The 23728-nt window shown below is 33.0% G+C and overlaps 1 long non-coding RNA gene and 1 pseudogene across 1 annotated transcript; one reads left to right on the top strand and one right to left on the bottom strand.

Annotated features, from left to right (window-relative positions):
- Positions 1-6870: 6870 nt before the first annotated feature.
- LOC107868225 lies at positions 6871-23396 on the bottom strand (annotated as a pseudogene).
- Positions 6906-10696, top strand: LOC124897647. Its single transcript, XR_007054426.1, has 2 exons — positions 6906-10010; positions 10206-10696. It is a non-coding gene; the product is annotated as an uncharacterized LOC124897647 (long non-coding RNA).
- Positions 23397-23728: the final 332 nt, after the last annotated feature.

The following is a 23728-nucleotide window of genomic DNA, read 5'->3' as shown; positions in this document are numbered from 1 at the left end:
AGCTTTTTTAAAGAACTTTTATTAATTCTTAAAATAAGTTAATGCACAAAGCTAAGGAATCCTTATGTAATAGAGAAATTAGTCCATAAAAACATTCATAGGTTCAAAACAGAGGTTCGGATAAAGTATGGATGATGAAAAACTTCACTTTGAAAGAAATTCATGTAAGATGTATCTGTTAATACTACAGGTATTAAAGGAGAAATTAGTGCGGGGTGCAAAATTATACTAATAAACTTACTTAGCGACACGACGCTCGACTATCTACTGACCTTCTATCCTAATTTGCAATCTCCAAATCCTCCTATCTAAGCATCATATCCCATATAATCACCTAGCGCTACTCCTCCTAGAACCCACTATAATAGAGAACCCCTCTCACACCTCCTATACAAATATCTGAATCGTCTTTTGTAACTCACACAATGAGTCCTGTATGCAAGTTGAGCTCCTCATTAATTGTGAATAATCATCTTTTGTAACTCACACAATGAGTCCTGTATGCAAGTTGAGCTCCTCATTAATTGTGAATGTTATATGTTTGGTGCTCATCAGTATTCTCCTACAGATTTAGGCAAAAGCCTTACATAAATAAATTTAAGCCGTTTTTTGAATGGACTTCAAAATCTAGTAGGATTTCTATTCAAAGTGCAGTAAGACACTGACTGATTCACACGAATTCTACAAGAATTCTAGACTTAAAATAATAATATTAACTTAATAATAATTTGAGGGGAAAAATATGAAAAAATGATTTTATCTAAAACGAAGACTTTTAATGAATGACAAAAGGTTCAAATCATTTTTCTAAAGGTATTATAGATAAAATTAATAATACCCTTCTTATGAATCTAATTATATGAGACACAATACCCGAGAAGAAATTATATGATAAAATTAGACGTATATGAATCTGATTGTCCTTTATTCCATCATTATTTGACTTCCTCTTAAATCTTTGTTACGTTTTCAAACCGTTTCTATGTCACAGAGAGTTGTGCAATCCATCTACCAGGGAAAATTGAACTCTTACATGTCCTTACATGGAGGGCCCGAGATACACATGATAGTTCCAATTTCTTGTGGGTTGTGCTATGATTTTAGAGTTGATGACTAAAAGGTTATAATTGAAAGTGTTTTTTAATAAATAGTTAGAATGGAAAGTCAAGGTTTAAAGCTTTTTTAAGCTTATCCAAAAAGAGAAGTTCAAATACATTGTTATCAAAAAAAACATTTACAAGGTACATTGTGAGAAAATAATGTAACTTCTTAATTCTTTTGTAACTGTGTGTTTTCAATTCTCATTGAACGCAAGAATTCATTTGATGAGTTAATTCATTCCTCGAACGGATGAATTCATTTGGTGAGGAGTTAATTCATTCAATTCATCATTAACTACTCTTGTAACATCATTTGTTATTCACCTATATAAACCACTCTATTTGAGAACAAAGACAACCACTAACAAAGAAAAAGAAAAGAAAAATATCTTCCTCCTAAGTTCTCTATTTTGGGACAATAGTTTTGAGCAACCTCCAAATTTCCAGTCACAAATGCACGTTTTTGAAAGTAGCTGTGGAACCTTGGGGAGCAACTGGTTAGAAGAATTTGCATCGGAGTCGGATCGAAATCGCTTTAAACACAGTGACTTGCCACGACACAGCATTTGTGACTATTTTATTATAATTATTAATTTCAGTTTCATATCAATAGTATAATTTTTTTTTTTCCAACAATAATAATGATGTATGGCTCATACCTACAATATGTTTGGATAGCTTATATTTTTCGACATCCAAAGTCAAGCGCAAGAGAAAGCAAAGATACGTGATGCCTAATAACCAAATTCTTCAATAAAAAGGTGTGGTCTTATCGGTCATTCAACCTATCTATGCAATTATTTCAGAAAATTGAAAATTGAAAATTGTTTGACGTTTTTTAGAAAAGGTAGTTTTGACCACCTCTCATGTAATTACTAAAATATTTCCTCCACTCTCACTTAATTACATACTATGTCCCAATATATAATAATTTCATTATTTCATCATAATGATTTAAATATTTAATATATTCTATAAATTTATATTAATTAACTATAACGACATATTGAAAGTAAAAAAAATTTATTTATTTAATTGGCTATCATGTTCAAAACTAATTTGTTACCACGAATCACAGTAATTAATAACTTAAAATATTTAAAGACATAGAAATTTTATTGACTCTCATTATTTTAGCAATGCCACATAAATTGAGATGAAAGAAAAAGTACTGCAAATCATAATAATTAACAACTTAAAATATTTAAAAGATATATAAAAATTTTAGCTGATTCTCAAAATTGTATCGAAGCAGCATAAATTCAGACACAAGGAGTAAAAATATTATTTGATAATTACGTAAAAATTATTATAAATCACAATAATTAACAAGTTAAAATATATTTTTAAAAATAGCTAAAAGTTCTATTCAACTGTCCAAATTTTATCGGTGCAGCATAAATCATGACAAAATAAAAAATTATCTTAATTAATTGTAACTAAATATTTAACGTAAATCAATTTTATTATTTTAATTGACTTTAATATAGAAAATTAATCTTTTTATTTATTTATTTTAGTAAATTTAAATTTTAAAATTATTTTTTTCTTATATAGAAATACTAATATTTAAACTTAACTTTAAATTTTTAAAGTACAAAATTAATAAATTTAATAAAATAAATTTCTAATGAATATTTTCTTAGAATTTGTGTTGGGCCAATATGTATCAAGTTAAAAAGAAATAAAAAAAAATATATAGTAAAATGTTATTATTGTGAAAGATAAATATAATGCACTATTCAATAATGTTTAATAATATCATATTTTGCATATGCAAATATAGCATCTCGTATTTAATTAATATACTGTTTCAGAGAGCTATCGATGATTACTATTGGATATGATAAAATTATATTAATTTTTATAGTAATAACATAATCAATCGCTCTTAATTAATTATTATGACTCATCTAGGTATTAAGAAAATAAATAATATTTAATGAAAAATAAAATAGACATAAAATGTGAAATTAATTCTTAATGTTTTAAATTAAATTTTCGTCTTTTGAAAGATGATTTTACTATATCACTCCTTATTATAAGTTATTTATGTATTATAAAAATAAGAATAACAAAATGATATGTCAACATAAAATATTGATTGATTATCAAAATTTTATTAGTGCCACATAAATTGAGACGAGACAGAAGAAGATATAAAACAACATATATTATTTGAAAATGGAATAAAAAGTATTGTAAATAACAATAATTAACAAAAAAAAAATACTTTTTTTAAAAAATTGACTGATTTCTGCTTTAGCTGCTTCAATCATGATTTTAATGTATCACTCGCAATTAATTATTATTGAATCCATGATTATTTAAAATTAAATAATTTTATTTATTGAAAATTTTTTAATGAAGTTTAAAAGTTAAAATCACTTTTAAAAGTTTTTTCACACTTTAATATAATAATGTAAACATAAATATATGTTCTAGTGTAAACACATATATATTTACTACCATAAGTTTCAAGTAATTGATGGATCATTACTTTTGCGTTTGTCATGCAGTATCTCTTTCTTTTGTTGCTAGAGACTGAGAGACACATTAATTTGAATCATATTTGTGGTACAGTTATTTATTTATTTATATATATTTAATATCTTGTTTTGTTTCTAAAGTCAAATCTTTACAAAATTATTGATTACATTCTTATGTACTTAAAACTTAATTTGATATTTCTTTAAAAAAAAATTATTCTAACGTTTTTATATTTATTTTTAGATTTTTAGATATTTCTAATCTTCTTAAAAAGCAAATTTAATTGATTTGGAATTATTAAACTAATGAAAAAAATATTTATCGTCATTAGTTGTTCTAAAATACTTTAGAAAAATATTTCTGCACATTCCAGATGAAGAAATTATTATTACTCTCAATATCTTCTCAATTCCAGACGGCTACAACTAAATTTTTTGTTAGTTTCTTGAGAACAATACTCAAATTTGATCCTAACAAAACCTCTAAGGAGGAGAGAGAAATCTAAAGCCCAAGACCAAGTTAATTTATTGGTTCTTCATTCAAATAAAAGTTTTGCATATCACGATTCAACACTTAACAATAAGCTTAGTTCGAATTCAACAAATAAGTTTAATTGAAGATTCAACTACAATAGACAATAGTATACCAAATTATAATTAAATAACATAATTAAAATTAAGTCACAATTAATCAAAGAAAAAATAGAAAAAAATAAACCTTTGAATTTTTGGCTACATCATTCAGTGGCAACATACTTATTTTGTTCAATTTTTTGATCCAAAATTTTGAACTGAAAGAGAAACACGATTAATTATTAAAAGTAAGAATTCATTATCATTATAATTTATATAATCTTTAAAGCTACATAAAGATGATGATGAAAGCAAGAAGATGACTTAAAGAACTAAAATAAGAAGGAAAAGTAGAAGCAAAGAATAATTTGTTTCAAATTTTGATTCAAAATATCACTTAAACAGAATTATATAAAAAAAAAAAATCACATAAAATTCTGATTGATTTAAATTGTTAAATATTATAATTTTTTTTTTTTGTTGTATATTTTAGGACTTATTTGAACCTTCTCTATTTTTTTTTTCAATTATTTGAAAAGTTTCATATAAAAAATTTTACTACCATACGTGGCTAGTCGTTGTTTTCCTTTTTCTAAATTTTTCTTTATCTAAAATACTCAGAAATAATTAATTGGTTGGTTATTAATATTAAGAAAAATATTAATACTCAATATTAGTTATGTCAATTTTTAATTTTGGGACGTTAAATCTTTTTTATATGAAAAAGGTATCCAACCAATTTCTATTCCTATTTTAGAGGGAAAATTTCTTTATTTTCTTTTAAAGTGGGAAAGTTTCATATAAAGTTTTTTATTACCAATTCCTACGTTACACCAAATCCTTTTATATGAAAAAGGTTTCCAACATATTCTTATTTTTGTGGGAATATATTTGTCGGATGTTGCACTTAAAATTTTGATTTGGGGAAGGTTTCTTTTTTGGGATTTTTTTTGATATTTTATTCGTTTTTTTTTTTTTTTTGATAATTCGTTGTTCATTTGATTTGAAGTTTATGAGTTGTCCTCTTGTAATTAGGAAAGATTAGTTTTTGCAGATGGTGGAAAAAGATTTCTATTTTTGTGAGAAAAGATTTTTTGATTTTTGTAATTTAATATTATTATAATAATAAAAGAAAGGTGAAAAAACGATTTTGTCTAAAGCGAAGATTTTTAATAAAGGGCAAAAAGTTCAAACGCTATTTCTAAGGCCATATATATATATATATATATATATATATATTTTCATGATATTTTTTTAAAAAAATAAAAATTATTACATATACTCAAAGGGCAAAAGAATAAAAACATACAAGAGGTAAATGTAGAAAAATCAAGAAGCACCAAATGGATTATTAACATTTAACATATTTCTAAATGTTTCCAAATTCTTTTTGAATCAACACACACATAATAAAAATAATAAATAATAATAACTACATTTTACTATATCACCCCTAATTAATTATTATAGTAATTTAAACATTGTGCCACATAAATCAAAATAGAAAAAATATTCTAAATCACAATGATCAAAAATTTAAATTATTTAAAAAATATAATTGACTATCGTCGACACAAAACTCTGAACAAGGAGAGAGAGCAGCATATATTATTCAAAAATTATATAAAAAGTATTATAAATTACAATAGTTAACAACTTAAAATATCTAAAAATAATTAATATATTATATATTTCAAAAAAATAAATGAAAAATACTAGAAATCACAATAATTAACTTAAAAAATTTAAAAGATATAAAATATTTGGTCGACTCTTGAAATTATATTAGTGTCACCGAAATTGGAATAAAAGAAAAGTACTATAAATCACAATAATTAAAAACTTAAATTATTTTTAAAATATAATTGACTATAAATGCCACAAAAATTTGGACAAGAAAAGTAACGTATATTAATTTAAAAATTGCATAAAAATATTATAAATTACAATAGTTAACAACTTAAAGTATCTAAATATATATTAAAATAACATATCTTAAACTCGTGCTAGATTCAACATGAATCCTACAAAACATATTCAATTATTTTATTAAAATTTTTTATTTAAATATATCAAGATTGAAAAGATAAATAAACATCTTAATGTTAGGCCCGTGTCTAATATTAAAATTTGAGAAGATTGTATTTTAATAAAGTAGGCAAACTGGAGGAGACATTCTTTCTTGTTTTTTTTGTTTTTTTTTTAAAAAAAAAACATATTAATAACAATATCTTTTCAACAAATATATAATAAATCATGGTACAAATGTGGTGTTATGTATTTTGCTAAGTAAATATCTATCACCAGATCAATATCTTTTTTACTAATTTTATTCCCCTATTCAATGTCTTATATTACTCCCTCCATCCCAAAATGTATGAGATCTTTAAGGAACTAGATTAACAGGCTGAAACACCTTGATCCATTTGCCTTTCACACTACCTTCACTTGCAACAGAGACATCACAGGGTAAAAGGGCGAAGAATTGAAGACATAGGGAGAAAAAGGGAAATAAAATACTACATTAGCATGGACAGAAGTCTGCTGGGACGTACCCTCTCAAAGCTACCTTGACTAATGTTTCAGCCCCTTGCACTATAAGCACACGAAAAATAGTGATATTTTATATGAGTATTTGACAGACACTAAAACAATCCATCAGAACTTTATGCTCAGAGATGGAAACTAACATAAATTTGAAAATGATATTAATACGACAATCCATCAGGCCGTCCCTATGCTCAGAGATGAAATTAACATAAATTTGAAAATCATATTCATGCAGAGCAAGAAAAGTTCAATGTCTTAAGTACACTTTGACAATGCCAGGAGAACTGGGTAAAAGAGATGCATAATAATACAGCACAAAAGCAACCTAACCAAATACCTGCAAGCTGCCCATTAACAAAAATGCAAACAAAATCGTGCATGCTATCAAAATATCAATCATTGAACTAACATCCTTTTGCTTCCAAAATGAGATGTCATCGTCAGAAATATATATCCTGCATTCGCCAGAGATAAATAAATAGAGTAACTCATCACTGTTTCAGTTTGCAACCAATTATAAATGTATGAATCTATTTGTAACCAAATCTTCCAGTGTTTTTGGTATATGTGTTGTGTGGCTATTCACTTGTTAAAGGAAAAGAAAAAATGAGTCAGATAATCGGGAGACAACAGAACATTCAGAGAATCATGTTATTGCGTGGACAATCATTCATATTGTCGCCCACCAAACAATTAATCTCAAAAGCCAAAAGTACCAAAAGGTATGCAGATGCTCATCCAAAGAGGCTTGACGTTGTTTTTTTTTTTTTTTTGGTAAATAATTTCATTTTATTACCAAAGTGAACATTACAAAGCAATCTTCCAGCAGCTGGTAACACAGCCTGGGAGCAATACTATCGCCTCACTTCTATACCTTCACTACTAATCTGACTATCACATTTGTGGATAATAGTTCAGAGTAGGCACCACACTAGCTAACTTCGGCTTTGAACTAGCAAGTAATATCATTTCCTGAATTACTATCCTTACTATGCTATCAGGCTGTACAGTGGTGTTCCTAAATATTCTGCTATTTCTCTCATGCCAAATGTAGTAAACGCAAGCAGCCAACATCATCCTGAACACATGAGCACCAGCTGATTGCCCTCTAATGTTTGCAACACTCCAGTTTATTTCACTACTCCATGTCATAGCAACTCTGTGTATCTTCACCCATCTCAACAACGCATTCCACATTGCAGCAGCATACTGACACTCGAAAAACAAGTGTTCAACTGTCTCATCTTCTTTCCTGCATAGCACACATTGAGCTTGCACCTGCATCTTCCACTTGGTTAGTCTATCTTTGGTGTACAACCTGTTCATAATAGCCAACCTTAGAATGAAGATCCATTTAGGAGCCCCATAGTTGTTACAAACTAATCTTCTCCATTCCACCTTTTGGAAGCACCCCATCAGTCATTTATACATGTAGCTTGTACGGAACTGGTGCATATCTTCAAGGTCTTTTATTGTATACCCTGCTGCCAGCCCGTATTTGTGAGCCTTGAAAATTTTCTGCAATATCCAGGAAGCCTGCCGAGGCATCACCTCTTCAATTAGCTCATTCTTTATGTAATAAGTATGCACCCAATGCACCCACATTTTATCTTTTTTCGGGCATAGGTTCCATAGTAGTTTCAGAATAGCAGCCTTGTTCCAGGTAGTCATATCAATTATGTTTACACCTCCACAAGTCTTGGATTTGCACAAATTCTCCCATGCTATAAGTGCCTTTTTGGATATCTCATCTGTTCCTGTCCATAAAAATCTTCTGCATAAGCTTTCCATGACCTGGATAACACCTTTAGGAAGCACAAACACTTGTGACCAATAGGTTTGGATTGAGAATAAGACACCTTTGATCAGCTGAAGTCTACCAGCGTATGACAAATACTTAGTGGTCCAGGATGTAATCCGGCTCATAATCTTCTCAATCAATGGCTGACACTCAATGATGGCTATCCTTTTTGTACTGAAAGGAACTCCAAGTTATTTAAATGGCATGGTACCAGCGTTGAAGCCTAAGACTTCTAGGATCTGCTGTTGTATATTTCTTGGCACTCCCCCAAAGTAGACAGAGCTCTTATCAGCATCTGCTTGAATCCCGAAGCCATAGAAAACTTTGTGTAGCAAGTAAATAATAGTTCAACAGATTTCACATCACCTTTGCAAAACAACAGAAGATCATCTGCAAATCCAAGTTGAATCAGATTCACTTTTGCACACTTTGGGTGGAACTTGAATTCCTTTTGCAATCTCAGACCCTTCAACAATCTTGTGAGATATTCCATTACGATAACAAAAAGGTAAGGGGACATAGGGTCCCCTTGCCTCGATCCTCTTTTAGCAGGGAATGGAGTAGATGAGCTTCCATTGATCACCACAGAATATGAAACAGTACTTATGCATTGCATAATCCAATTCACAAATATTTCAGGGAAGTTCAGCCCTTTCAGCATCTGCTCTATAAATGGCCACTCCATAGAATCGTACGCTTTTTGAATATCAATCTTTAGCATGCACCTTGGGGAAATGCCTTTCCTACCATATCCTTTGACCATTTCATGGCTTAATTTATGTTGTCTGTTATCACTCTACCCGGTACAAAAGCAGCCAGGCAAGGGTCAATCAAATTATCCATCACCTGTTTCATCCTGGAAGTGAGTACTTTTGAGCTAATTTTGTACAAGGTAGTACAGCAGGAGATTGGCCTAAACTCTTTAACTGTGTTAGGATTTTTAACCTTTGGAATCAAGATCACACTGGTACAGTTCACTGGTTTAAACATTATCCCACCATTAAAAAATTCAAGTATAGCGTCAGTAACTTCGGTACCTAGCACAGGCCAAGCTTTTTGGAAAAAACATGCATTCATACCATCACAACCTGGTGCTTTATTCCCATCTATAGCATTCAGGGCTTCTAATACTTCCTGTCTAGTGACAGGCTTGATTAACTCCAGTTGTTGATCCCTGCTAATCATAATCCCATTTCTGATTACTGTAGGATCAAGTGTAGGTACCATGCTGGCTGCAGTACCCAGAAGAGTAATGTAAAATTCAGTAATCTCTCTTTGAATAGCATCTTGGGAGTGCAGCATGTTGCCTTTTAAGGATACTAAGTTCTTGATTTTGCTTTGAGCTTGTCTACCCTTTAAACTTGCAAAGAAATATTTTGTATTTGCATCTCCTACTCTGAGCCAAATCATCCTGGACTTTTGTTGCAGAATCTTCTCCTCTATAAGACACCACTGTTCGAGCTTCATTTTAATCAGCTTTTTCTTCAAACAGTTCAGGTGACATATTGCATCTCATATCTACTTGTATTTCCTCCAGTTTTTCTCTTGCCTCTTGAATTTTTCTATCCATACCAGTGAACTCTCTATTGTTTAAGCCCTTTAATTCTTGTTTTGCTAACTTCACTTTCTCCCATACCTTCCTCATAGTAACACCAGTAACCGGCTTCAGCAAAGCTTGTCGTATTATTTCAGGAAAACTGGGGTGCTCAGCTAGCACATTGAAGAATTTGAATGCCATTTTTCCAGGTGGTTTGCTGCTGTCTACTTCAATACCTATTGGAGAATGGTCTGAGCATCTTGGGTCCATCACAATAGCTTCAACATTAGGGAATCTCTGCACCCATTCAGCATTAACTATGGCTCTATCTAACTTGCTAAAAACATGTCCATTAGTCCATGTATACCTCCTCCCCACTGACCACAGCTCTGTAAGTTTATGGTCTCCTAGGAACTGCGCAAAATCTTTAATTTCATTATCTGTTACTGGACTTCCCTTAATCCTATCATGATGTTCCAGTATTGTATTATAGTCACCTATTAGTATCCAAGGCTAGTGTACACCAGATGCTATGGTGCCAAGAGCAGGCCAAAGCTTACCCCTATCAGCAATTGAGTGTAACCCATATATGGCTGTAAACATAATCTTCTCATTATTTAGCTCCACTTTTCCATGTATCTCAAAATCAATTCTATCAGCATTCCATAGGGATCCATATCCTCCCTTTCCCTGCAGCATCTTAGTTACCACACCAGTCCCATTTCTTTGTGATGTTTTGAATAATTTTTTAGGCAAATTGGTGTTGCACCTTATGTTCTACCATAGCTATCAGACTAACGTTGTGTTTATTCAGGAAATAAGTAACCTCTTTTTGCTTAAACAGCTTATTAATACCCCTTACGTTCCAAGCTACTCTCATTGTGCAGATTTAGATAGTTCATGCTGACCCCCTCCTCCATCCCCTTTACTACATTGACCTGCATCCCGTCTACCCATAATACCTGCACCCTGTATAACATCATCTTCCAGCATAGTGAATCCATTAGCCAATGGTGTAATATCTACCTTCTCTTTTTGCTTATTCTTGGCGGCTGACCTGCCTTTTGCTTCTTTCCATGCATGATTCAATGGTGGAAATGCCTCATTTGGACGCAAGTCTGTTTGCATCTCTGGTGGATCTTCGGGCTTTTGTACCCATGTTGGCATCGGTTTAGGCTTCCTAGGTTCAGGAGGAGCCTTCTTCTCTGCAGGGTTACTTATGACCTACCATCAGGCATGTACTGAAATATACCAGCACCCAGTCATACTCCAGCTTTTGCTCAAATACTCTACCACTCGGGTCTTGCACGGATATCACCTTAGAAAGTGACTGAGTGACATTCATCTCTATTAGAACACGTGCATATGAGATCCTTTCCACCTTAGTTGTACAGTCATCTGCAAACAACGGATTACCTAATGCACTACTCATCCTGCTCAAGGCTCTTTGACTCCAACAATTCAGTGGCAAATTGGGAAAGTTAACCCATATAGGGAGTGTAGTTAAAACCTCAGCACTGAAATCAAATTCCTTTGACCATACCTTTAGGATTATTGGTTTACTGTTGAGCATATGGGGTCCTGATGAAAGAACTACATCTCGGTCTTCCAGCGAATTGAATAACACCACAAAAATAGCCCTCGTTATGGTAATATATCTTTGGCTTAGCCGTAAAGTTCCATTGCTCTGCTATAAACCTCTCCAAGGCCCCAATCGTTGGAGAAGCACCAACAACAGAGAATAAGAGATTTTTTCCATTTTTCAGTATCCATATCCACATCACTTGCTTGCAATTGAACCAATTTGGATCCATCTTTCACAACTGGAGCAACATATTATAAGCTCATACCTCGCCGTGTTAGCTTAGATTGTTGAAATAGGTTCGCACAATGTTTCTTCTCCTGCGGCTGTTGTAAGTCCAGTTTTCGCTTGATTGGCACACTCTCACTCTGCTTCGGACTTGTCACTTCACTTTTCTTACCACTGGTGCTAGGTAATTTGCTGTCATTCTTTCGCCCTCCTGAAATCCCCCAATTTCAACAGACCAGTAGCCGATGCAACAGTTTCTATACTTGCTGGTGCCTTGCCTTTATCGATGATTATCTGCTCTGGAGGTGTACGTTTCTCAACAGTTTCTATACTTGCAACAGTTAGGCTTGATGTTGTTAAAGCCTAACTACTCGCAAACACACTCAGAACCAAATGCAAGGATAACAAAACTTGGGCATTAAGAAATACTATACTTCATCTATCCTAAAACCTCAAAGAAGTTCATATTGTCTTAGTTGAAACTCTAATATTTATTTTAGCCCTACAATTTGAATCCTCAAACCACAAGTATAGTATATCATATGTCTCCAGTTATTCAGAAGCCAATGTACATTGGTACAGAGGTTAAAAGGAAAAGAACACACACAAACACACAAAATCAAGCACAAACAGTTGCAATACAGGGAAAGAGAACAGTTTAGTTAAAACCAGAAGTGTCCAGCCTGTAGTCTTTTAAGTTAGTTTTACGTCTAATGTAAAGTTAGCAGCCAGCAATAGAGTGGCCATGTAAAGTGTATTAGCAACCAGCAGATAGAGTGGCCATGTAAAGTGTATCCATTTTCATCACAAATGTTGTCATGTACAACACTGTAGTATATAACATCAAACTCATTAATTTATGAAGAGCACAACCCACTGGCCATCTTATGTCGAAAGATTATCTTCACGTGTTTCAAGTCGCTTCAATTCCAGTACAAATGTCATCTGAAAATGTGGTATAAATGGTGAGGTTTTAAAGATTTCTATGGAATTGGACAATCCCATCATCAAGTGGCTCCAAATTAAGGTAGTAATCACTGTTTAGTCTGATCCTAACCTCAGTTATAAGTTTGAAATACCTGGTCAGATACCACAGGTAATCCGACTGGTCTTTTGTCACATTCAGATGCTCCAGTATCCCTTTAGAAGTGATATTCTTGTCACCGTACTGACCAAGTGGCTCCTTCAATGTCATCCAAGATTGTGAAATACTTTTGAAATACTTTCGAGCTTGCTTTTAATGATTAATTGTGAAACCAAAGAATTATTCCCAACTGAAACACAATCAGAGCCCACTGTTTTGATTAAAGTTTGTGCGGCCATCTGCTTAAGGAACGGTAGAGAAAAGAAATTAAACATATTATTAAAATAAATCACAAAGTACTACTTAGTTATAAAAGCATGCCGGTGATGAAGACACTAGGTTATATACTTGAAAGAGCATGGGTACTTTTAATTATACGATGATGAGGTTACTAAAATTAAAGTTAAGCTTAGTAATCAGGATATGTTTCTCTTTCAATCAACATGAGCATGTAAGTGAATACCTAAACTATAGCTAAATTCACAATGCATCGCCAGGTCTTATGGTGACAAATCATAATTTCGGATGAACTATTTGCCAAAAGGGTCGTAAACACTTCACTCAACCATTTATTCAGAAGCTATAGGAGAAATCTTGAGCTGCAATGGAAATTCAACAATCTTTGTAATCTACCGACTACCATCATCCACACAGAAGTTAGTAATGACTGCAGCCTCAGTTTGTGGAAGCCACATTCTCAATACAATATAACAAGTTTGGAATAAAAGAAAATAATGAAACAAGTAAACATGCAAGCACTGCCAGCCATCTTTTGAACTTCAAACTTACACTCTTTTAACTGTGGGAACATCAAGCTGCGTTGAAAGCTGTGTTTCTGCAATCTGGCAGAATACTCACTGACCATGGAGGTAAAATATAATCTTGACCGTAAAATGTCATCGTTGCTGATTCATATTCATCAATGTTCGCAATAAATGCTGCGTATATGCCTTCATTCAAGGACAAAATCTTGGCCATAGTTGTTGGATGTTCCACGATAGACATGTGCCTGAAGTAACATGACAAGCATAAACATAAAGGGATGAAATGGCACCAAGATTCACCCTTGCATAACATAAGGAGTCCGTCCTTTGTTCCTTTCTGCCTTTCCTTTATTTTTCAGATAAAGTCTTTTCGGCCTTTCTTAACTTTCACATTCATATTAAGTGTATCGAGTAGGATTGCCAAGTATTGCCAACTGTCCACTCTAAAAACATCACAAGTAGCAAAACACACAAAGCCTCATTCGTAATTCACAAATTCCCCCCAGCAGAAAGAGTTGTCATTTGGAAGAAGAAAAAGAGAATAGCTCCGTAAATTAGATTGACTAGATTTTGATTTCCTGATGAGAAAGATAAAGACTTTTTTCCACAACTAAGAAATTAAATCAACTAGATTGATTCATTGATCAGATAAATTTCGATTTGAATGAGAGATTTTCCTCCTATTTTCCAGTTATACATGGTGGTGTAAATAGCTCATAATACTCTTATATGCTGTTCTTCAGAAGGACGATAAATGCAAGTGCAAATTTTCTTATGGATCAAGTAATTTGTAAAAATGTCATATATTGTTTGTCCTGTTAGAAACAAATGACTTCAACCTCCCCAAAAAGCAAGAATAACATCAACTATGCTCTATCAAAGACATTATTAAGTGAAGCATCATAATAGTAACTGATGAAATTTTGGATTTACAAGGTATCTTAAGGAATTTTGTTGCTGTCAATGAACAAAGTAAAAACATGATGCACCTTCGATAATAAAATAAAAAAGTAATAAGTACCTCTGCAAAGGTAGTCAGGCTAAAACACATTCATCACAATAAATATTCAACAACTAACCTTTTATTTTGCAGTTAATAACTGACCTCTTGTTTTGGTCCCAGTTTAATATACGGAGGTGAATCAGCAGCAACAAGAGCGGGTTCACGAAGCTTTATAGCAGCATGCAGGTCCTTCAAATGGCGTTATTTAGGTTGACGCAGTAGTCCTATACAAAATAGTAACCGTGAGAACAAGAGAGAAAATTCTGATTGTTTGATGTTTATAAGACATTATGTATAGACATAAGTGGGACAAAATCTTATTAAAGAACTTGGCACTGCTAACATTTTAACCGTACGGATGATCCTAACACTAACAGTTTAACATTCTATCAGTGACACAGCTTAATATAGACCTTTTTCATAAGGTTAGATAATTATCAAAGTAGTTATTGCGGTCTATTTAATGAGTACTTAAGAAAAAAAGAGGCTATATCAATGTAAACCTGGCTATCAAATTTTACCTCAACAGTAATGTTCTTAAAGAAGAGTAAATAAAACTGAAAAGTTACCATATTCGTCAAGTGGAGCATCATAATCATAGCTAGTGATTTGTCCGGCCAAAATTTGTCCCGAAAAAATACTGGTATTACAAGATGAAACAGCCGGTCAGCAAGGAAATTGTTTTCTGCCTGGAAACGAAAAGGAAAGTGCCAGAAATCCAAGTTTCCAGCCCTTTCTTTGCGTCGAATTACTCTGGTAGTGGTAAAACAGTTCCCGGCAAGAAACTATGAGTCTAGCAAAAGTGTGGAGAAGTTGAAAGAAAATGGTTTCTTCTTATTTGAACTATCATTAGATTTGAAAGGTTGGTTCTTCTTATTTAAACTATAATTTTTCTCATCAAAGAAACGTGTGGAAGAAAAATGATCTTTTCTCCTTTATTTCCAGAAATTTTCAATAAAAGTACATTTGGGGAAGGGCCCCACCATAAGGGTGTATTGTACGCAGTCTTACCTTGCATTTTTGCCAGAAGTTGTTTCCAAGGCTTGAACCAGTGACCTACTGATCACATGACAACAACTTTACCGATTACTCCAAGGCTCCCCTTCATACTCGATATAGAACAAGTCTCATTAATCTAAAAAAGAGATGATCAGGTGGAACTGGGTAATCTGACTATCGGTCTACAGGAAAACTTTTACAAGAATTACAAGGTCGGTCAGCTGGAATAGGAGACAGTTAAATATATTAAGGTACATGCGTTATCTGTACCAGACTGCAAAATAAACTTTAAAGAACATCAGATGCATCTAAATACCATATAATAGTTCTGTAAGCTACCCCCACGCTGAAAGAAACTAGCAATTGCAAATGCAATATCCTCAGAGGGTCTATGCGGGAGTCTTTCACCCCAATCTGCAAACCTACAGCAAAAAAAAGAAAAAGACTGTTGTTTCTTTCCTTTTTCAGTAAGTTATTGACTCAACATGATCCAAAATGTAGCTAAGAGTTCCTGCATTCCTTTTTGAGTTGTATACATCAGAGGGAGGCATAAAATAAAAAAGAGCATAATGAAGGGATATGAGCTCAAGCATTCCACATTTTACTGGATCATAATTCTTGAGTTAGGTTTTGGTATGCAACGTCCATCTATCGTTATTCATTCACTGAAGAACTAATAATACTAACTAAGATCTAACGTGCACATTCTAAGAAAGCAAAGAACTCCATCTGCATCCTTTAGCGTAATATAATACATAACCTCATTAATTCTCCACCGCATACGATTGTCATCTTTCATGAGAGTAACAGATTGAGGAGCAGCTGACCTAGGGAAACTTATCTTTTCTGGACCATTTGACACACTCAAACAGTCAAACTACTCAAGACATCCACCATTGCCCTTCTGAAATTATTATGGACCTCATATGTGAAGGCACAATTACTGAAGGGGAGGAGAAGTGAGGAATGGAATTCCACACATAGCTAGAAACTTAACAAATCAACTGCCGATACTTCATATATTACTGAATTTCTTATTCTCAACTTTTTCATTTCATTTCATATCAAGTTCTAAAATTCCAAGCCCTTACATATGAGAAGGAACACTTGTAGGAACAAAATTGCCTCTTATGTATATTTGTCATTATTCTAAGCTTTCCTAACAAAGGATATGTGGAAGAATATAAAGTCAAGTACAAAGATCAGAATCTGCGGAGAATAACTTTTTCAAAAGAGGTGATTTATGCAAGCAAAGATATGTTGCTTTTTAGTTCATGAGTTATAGAGAAGTCAACTCACACTTTAGAGATAGTATAATCAATACACTTTAGAGATAGTATAATCAATAGCACTAACAAGAACCTAAGGTTTCCTAGAACCATGCACATATTGATTCAGAATTTAGTGAAGAAATATAAGTTGCTCGGGCTCTTCGAAAATGTCATGGAGTGTGTGTTGGATTCTTCAAAAGTAGTGCATTTTTGGAGGATCCAACATGGGTGCGGCGACACATTTGGAGAGACCGAGCAACTTAGAGTTTGCCACAATTCGTGTGTTCGGATAACTCGAAAGTTCAATTGACTGTATTTGTTATATATGATAAAAAGTGCTCTTTTAGTGAAGTTTTCTAAAATTTTAAAGTGAGATACAAATTGATCCGTTTCTATGCCAGCTTATCTTTTACAAAAGAAAGTCAAGAAATATGCCTGCATATTCGCACAGAACTTCTAAATACTAGCTTTTATGCAACTCGTTCGACAAAATAATAAAAACTATTATCTAATGAATCTTTTTTATCAAAACTATTATAGACTAAATAACCTAAGGTCTATCAAAATCAACATCTCTACCCCACAAAGGTAGGGATAAGGTTACATCCTATCCTCGCCAGACCCCATTTGTGGGATTATACTGTGTCTGTGTTGTTGTTGTTGCTGCTGTATAAGAGACTGAATAGACCACAAGCTACAATTGGATGTATTAGAGAAGATCAGGCAACCAAGTGCATTACAGTGTATTCTGGAGCATCAGTTTGCCTGCACATGACCCATGAAACACCAGTGCCAAGGCCAACAGCCATTTCAGCAGCCCATTTCATATATATCTTCCCCTTGGGACCAAATGAGCTTTCAATATTTCAATATTCATTTTCAATCTGACAAATTTTAACGTCAGACAAAGATACGACTCTACGTTAAACCTAGATGCAGAAGCATGCAAGAACACATGCGGAGGGAAGGCGAAGGAGATAGATGAAAGTGCAAAATTTATCAGTGTTTAGCAAATGTCTCTAAAACTGATATTCTAATTAGCGACTCAGGATAAGAAACTTCATAACCTGCAACAAAATGATAGGACCACCTTGCCACGAAAAGAGTGACTCAGCTATCATAAGATCAACTATCTTTTTAACATAGCGCTCCATCTCTAAATAATGCTCTTAAACTACCACAACTGCAATTTAACCAACAAAACATTGGAAAGCCAACTTATTTATTGCTGAATCAAACAGTCAACCAACAATGCCACAATTCCAAATGAATATTACTAAACAGATGCAAAATTTAACTGTAAACAGAACTAATCGTGAAATGCATGTTTGAACAGAATGAACAAAAGGTGGGGCTTATTGTTGAACGGTAACATGGTGTTGTTGGACGGTTCTCCTCCCACTTCATTGACCACTAGGACGTACCTGGGGTGCTATGCCTAACAATGTATCTAATATCTCTATAAGGTTAACTGAATTTACAATTAACAAAGTGACCTGTAATCGGTTTAGACTCGTTGAATCAATATGGAACCTATATTATGGCAGCAGACATGGAGGCCACAAATCATGTCCAACAAAACATAGACATGGCCATACACAAACAAGTTATTTACAAAATTTAGAAACGTCACACTCCAAGGACACCTCAAAAACGCCTCATACAATTCTACAGAAAGACTTTTGTTCCCCTGCTATAAATAATACTTTGAATGGAGCATTATCTGTTCGAAATTCTATTCCAGGTATATCACGAAGCCATATGGGGAAGCCCCTGCAATACACTCAAGGGTTGGCCTGGTGGTAATTGGCTTGAGCTTTGGGGTGCTCCCTTTCAAGGTCTCAAGTTCGATTCCCACTGGGTGCAAACAATCAATTTCTGAGGGTCATCAGACTGGGTGAAACCCTGAATTACCCGTGGTGTACAGGAAACTCCTTGCCGAGGGCCTGTGCACCCCCGGGGATTAGTCGGGACTCGAAGAGTTTCGGACACCCGGTGCAAGTCAAAAAAAAAAAAAAAGATCAATAGAGAAGCTCTCAATGGTGACACAAATGTGTTGACTCCCATCTGCTATATTCTGTTGTGAGAGTGAAGTAATGCATTTACCAAAAGTTAACCTTTTGCTTTATTGAAAATAATAGACTAGACTATATCTTGAAGCATGACAACACATCTAACATGCACTAATGATAATGTCAAAACTGGAAACAGAACACAACCCGAAGTTCCATTCTGCACAAGCATAAGGACCAATTCGAATAAAGAGATACAATCCATGAGATCCAACTAGCTTTGCAAACTTGACAATATCATATCTTCCTTGAAAGTTATACTGAAAAGAGAAGCATCAAAAGAGAGAAGCAGTTGAGAAATATCAACAACTTACAAAGATAAAGATTAAAGAGATTAAATAATAGGTAACATAAAAAGAGTTGAATGAAGAACAAGACTGGCTCGTTTAATACTATAGACTCTACAAGAATATAGATCGTATTACATAATGCAGGTTTCAGGAAATGAATACCTGTCCTCTCGTTGGCTCATGAACATTCTAAAATGTATAAGTCTTAATGACATCGGCACGGCCTTCTTCGCTCCTAACTATTAATTTAGACCACATCTGGAACATATAACATGTACAAGGCGTATATAAACTCAAGACAATTCATACCCTATGTTCCTCAATAGAACATGCGCAAAACAAGATAGATAAGTTTGGGTAACATATCTAACATCGACATTCATATTTTCATTTCAGATGTTTATGGAACATCAAACTGAGAGTTAAGTTCTTTAAATTACATTAAAGAACTGTTCCAACAAGCAGTAACTATAACAAGATCATATTTGTATTTGATTATTTGATGTTAATTGAGATTTTAAAATGATTTAAGGACCTGAAATTCAGATGTAATTTCACTGATCGAAAAGTAACAATTTTCTGAATTAAGACATTGCAAAATTAATGTTTCCTTCACATATTAATACGATGAAAAAATACATCCTAAAATATTAATCAAAGTTCATACAGTTTGACTCTCGAGTGAAATGTGACTAATAAAAGTGAACTTCTGCATCATAATTCTGTCTTTTCTTAGAATGTGTGCGCGATCAAACATCAGTAAATTAACAGGGAAATAAACTTTTAACAAAATTCAGTTATTAAACAATGAAACGAACATGTTTTTATGAATTACATGGACTACAATTAGTGAATTGGAGCGAAGGTAGTGAATTAATATTATGTTGAAGACCACAAGATATTATGAATAAACATCTAATATATACTCCCTCCGTTCACTTTCAGCCTATCACATTTCTCTTAACAAAAGGCAATTTAAGTAATTTTTGAAACTATATTGAATTAAATTAATTCAATATTTAAAATTTAAATATTCGAAAACTATACAAAAAAATTATAAGTTGAAAATCCTTCTCATACGTCTTAAAATGTTGATCAAAGTCCTTGCAGTTTGACGCGAAACATGACAACTAAAAGTGAACAAGAGAGTGGTATGAAACTAGATATTATGTTGAAGACCACAAGATGTTATGAAAAATTCTGGTACATCAAATCATATACTACCTCCATTCACTTTTACATAGTCACATTTCACTTCTTTATGGGAGTCAATTTAACTAATCTTTGAGGCTCTGCTCAATTAAATTAGATTAGTTCAACATTTTAAATTTCAAATTTAAATATTCGAAAATTCTACGAAAAAAACAATCAATCTCATATTAAAATATAGATCAAAGTACAACAAGTTTAACTATCGGAAAGCAAAATGTGACATGTAAAAACAAACCGACCTCAAGAGTGGCGCAAGGACAGTGAATACCGGCTGAGATTAGAATACGGTAAACACCGATGATAAGTGCATGGTCATAGTAAGGAACATTGAACGGCCTGAAATTGTCGCTGGCGATGATCGTCAAGAGTATAGTTAACGCCGTTAATATTGACGGAACACTGAGAGCTGCCATTTTTCTCTTTCATTTTTAACTGTTGTGTGGATAAAGCAAAGTTGTTTGCTAGATATGTGTTGAACCCAAGGTGAGCCTCAATCACAAAGGTTGAATAAAATGAAAATGGCAAATAGCTGATATGTAGAAGTAATCGAAAAATTAAATTGATACCAGATTATGAAGATTAGGACAGACATAATGCTTTGAAGCAATCCAAAATACTTGAAGATATCATTGGTCCAAGATAACAATACACTAAATAGTAGTAGTACAGTATCTGCAGTAACCAACATGCTTCTTGAGATACGTTTCAACCTGTTAATTGTATCATTTCAGAAGAGGAACAAATACCAAGTTCACCTACGAGGGTAGTCTCTTGACAAACACAACTGTTTAGCAACAGTTTCCGAACTTAGAACTTAAAAAAGATGCATTGATCTCTGAAAGATCAAAGAGGGAAAACTACCGGTCAAAGCTGCTCTCAGTGCAAGTCCGAAGCATAAATAAGATGTCAGGTCAGACGGTAAGCAAACAAAGGACAAAAGCACCATTTTTTGAAAACACACACACACATATATATATGCTCCCGGAGTTAATCAACCAGGTCAACACCTTTACTTAAGCATGATTCTCATTCAAAGCACCACTATTAGAGATGTTAAAGAAGATAAACATTTATGCACAAAAACTGAAGAAATAATTATTCAGCAAGAACTTTAACTGCAAATCCTAGAACTCATATGTAGTTATATCAAAGTACTTTACTAAACAAGGAATAAACAAGTTCCTGATAAGAACTAACACAAAATGCATCAAATAAGTAAAAAAAGGACATTATTTCAAAATCAAACGCAGATCACAAATCATCGAGCAAAGTCCTTACTTACCAATTGAGCGACGTCCGAAGTTGTTTAACTATCATTAATGTATCATGAGAGAAACTGGATGCATTAGCAATTCACGAGCAAACTAAGAAAAACAAAAACTCATGGAGGGACAACCAAGGTATCAATCAATTTGACTATGCATTCTGCACTTTGGTCAAGACAATAATTTACTGCATTATTGTTTATTGTTTCTTGCTTAACTAATCATACTTGAGTTTCGATTCGAGGTTGTCTTTTAAGATTACTTCACCTCTGACTTAACTATTCTCTCCCACTATTACTTGTATACTAACACGTAGATTAAATTAAGATCTTAAATTCTTGTTTAAATAAAGTGTGTCACATAAAATTGGAGAGCTTAAGTGTTATGCGTAATATCTCCCAAACTTGTTGCTTCTACTATTTGCTCTTTATCACTGACTTTTCGGCCCTAATTGATAAGACAGTGGCAGATCAAGTGATGGGTTCACGAATTCAATATAATCCAATGTTTTAAGGTTGAACCCTATATATGTACACAAAAACAAGTGTTACAAAGTTGAACTCTATAAATGAACACGATCACAAGCATGCTAAGGTAGAATACCATGCCAAAAATGGGCAAATAGATTAACATGCTGCCAAAAAAAAGCACAACCAATGCATTTCAAAGAGAATACATTTATCAAATTGAGCTCATATTACTTATAGCTATCTAAAATAAGATAGCTATTTTGGTGGTCTTTACAAGTCTCACACTCTAAAACATAAAAATATAGAGATTAAAAGATTCTAGCGGAATACTACTCTCAACTCTCAAAAGATTCGAGCCTTCACTCCACTTGGGCATTACTTTGCGACGTTGAACTTGGACTTACCTTTCAATTTTTCCATGAACTGTAAAGAAAAACATAAAAAATAGTTAGTACTTCTTTGATTTCAAAAAGAATTATAGCTCAAAATTACTCAAAATACCTGTTTCATTTGAGGATGTTGGAAGTTTTCATTGATGGGAATTTCCCAGGGAGAGAACTCTATATCACGATATATGTTATCGCGACAATGTAAATGGAACCATCCTTTTTGTTAAGACATCCATAGACATACGAATCATTCTCATCAATGCCGTCATAATAAAGTATACCATCACATGAAATACAGTTTGTTTGGATGGCACCAAACACAACTCCATGAGAACTGTTCAAACAAATAACACATAATAACAAGTTTTTTTCAATTTAAATAAAATTAAAAAAAAAAAAATAAAAGAATAACATACCAAATATGTTTGAGATCCAACCGACACAGGCATGAAAGAGTGTCGAACGACCTTTGGGGTAGTTGTATTTCACGATTGTTAACAAATCATTTTTTACTTGTTCAATTGATTGAGGTATTGACGATTGCTCCATGAGTGTAATTTCATTGTGCACCTTAATTACTTTGTTCTTTGCTGATACTCTAGATTTCCTTGTGGACATTGTGGAGTTGAATAACCGGCCACTGTAATAATTATAGTTGTCGGAGGAAGGGTTGTCGTTGTGGGGTTGGGGGTAATGGGTCGGGTAGAGGGATTTATATTAGGGTGGATTAATTGATTGAGGATAAAATAAATAAAACTGGAAAGATTCAAATTTACCCCTCTAGTTTAAAAAATTGATATATTATCATTGTCATATTTTGAGTCAAATTTATCCTTTTACTTTAGAGAAATTAGCTAAATATATCATTCATCATACTCTGAAGTCAAATTTATCTTTGTCATACATTGGGATCATATTTATCCTCATTGTTAAAAAAAATGTTCACATGTATCCTTCTTTTAATAGAAAAGCTTAAATTAACGTCAAGTTGCCTTATTTTTAAAAAATAAACCACACTCTAATTTAATTCGCCTGATTCAATCCAAAAA

Source organism: Capsicum annuum, chromosome 4 (assembly GCF_002878395.1).
Source record: "Capsicum annuum cultivar UCD-10X-F1 chromosome 4, UCD10Xv1.1, whole genome shotgun sequence".
NCBI classification, from domain to species: domain Eukaryota; kingdom Viridiplantae; phylum Streptophyta; class Magnoliopsida; order Solanales; family Solanaceae; genus Capsicum; species Capsicum annuum.
Note: the sequence above shows the minus strand (reverse complement) of the source record. Positions and strands in the feature narration are given on the sequence as shown.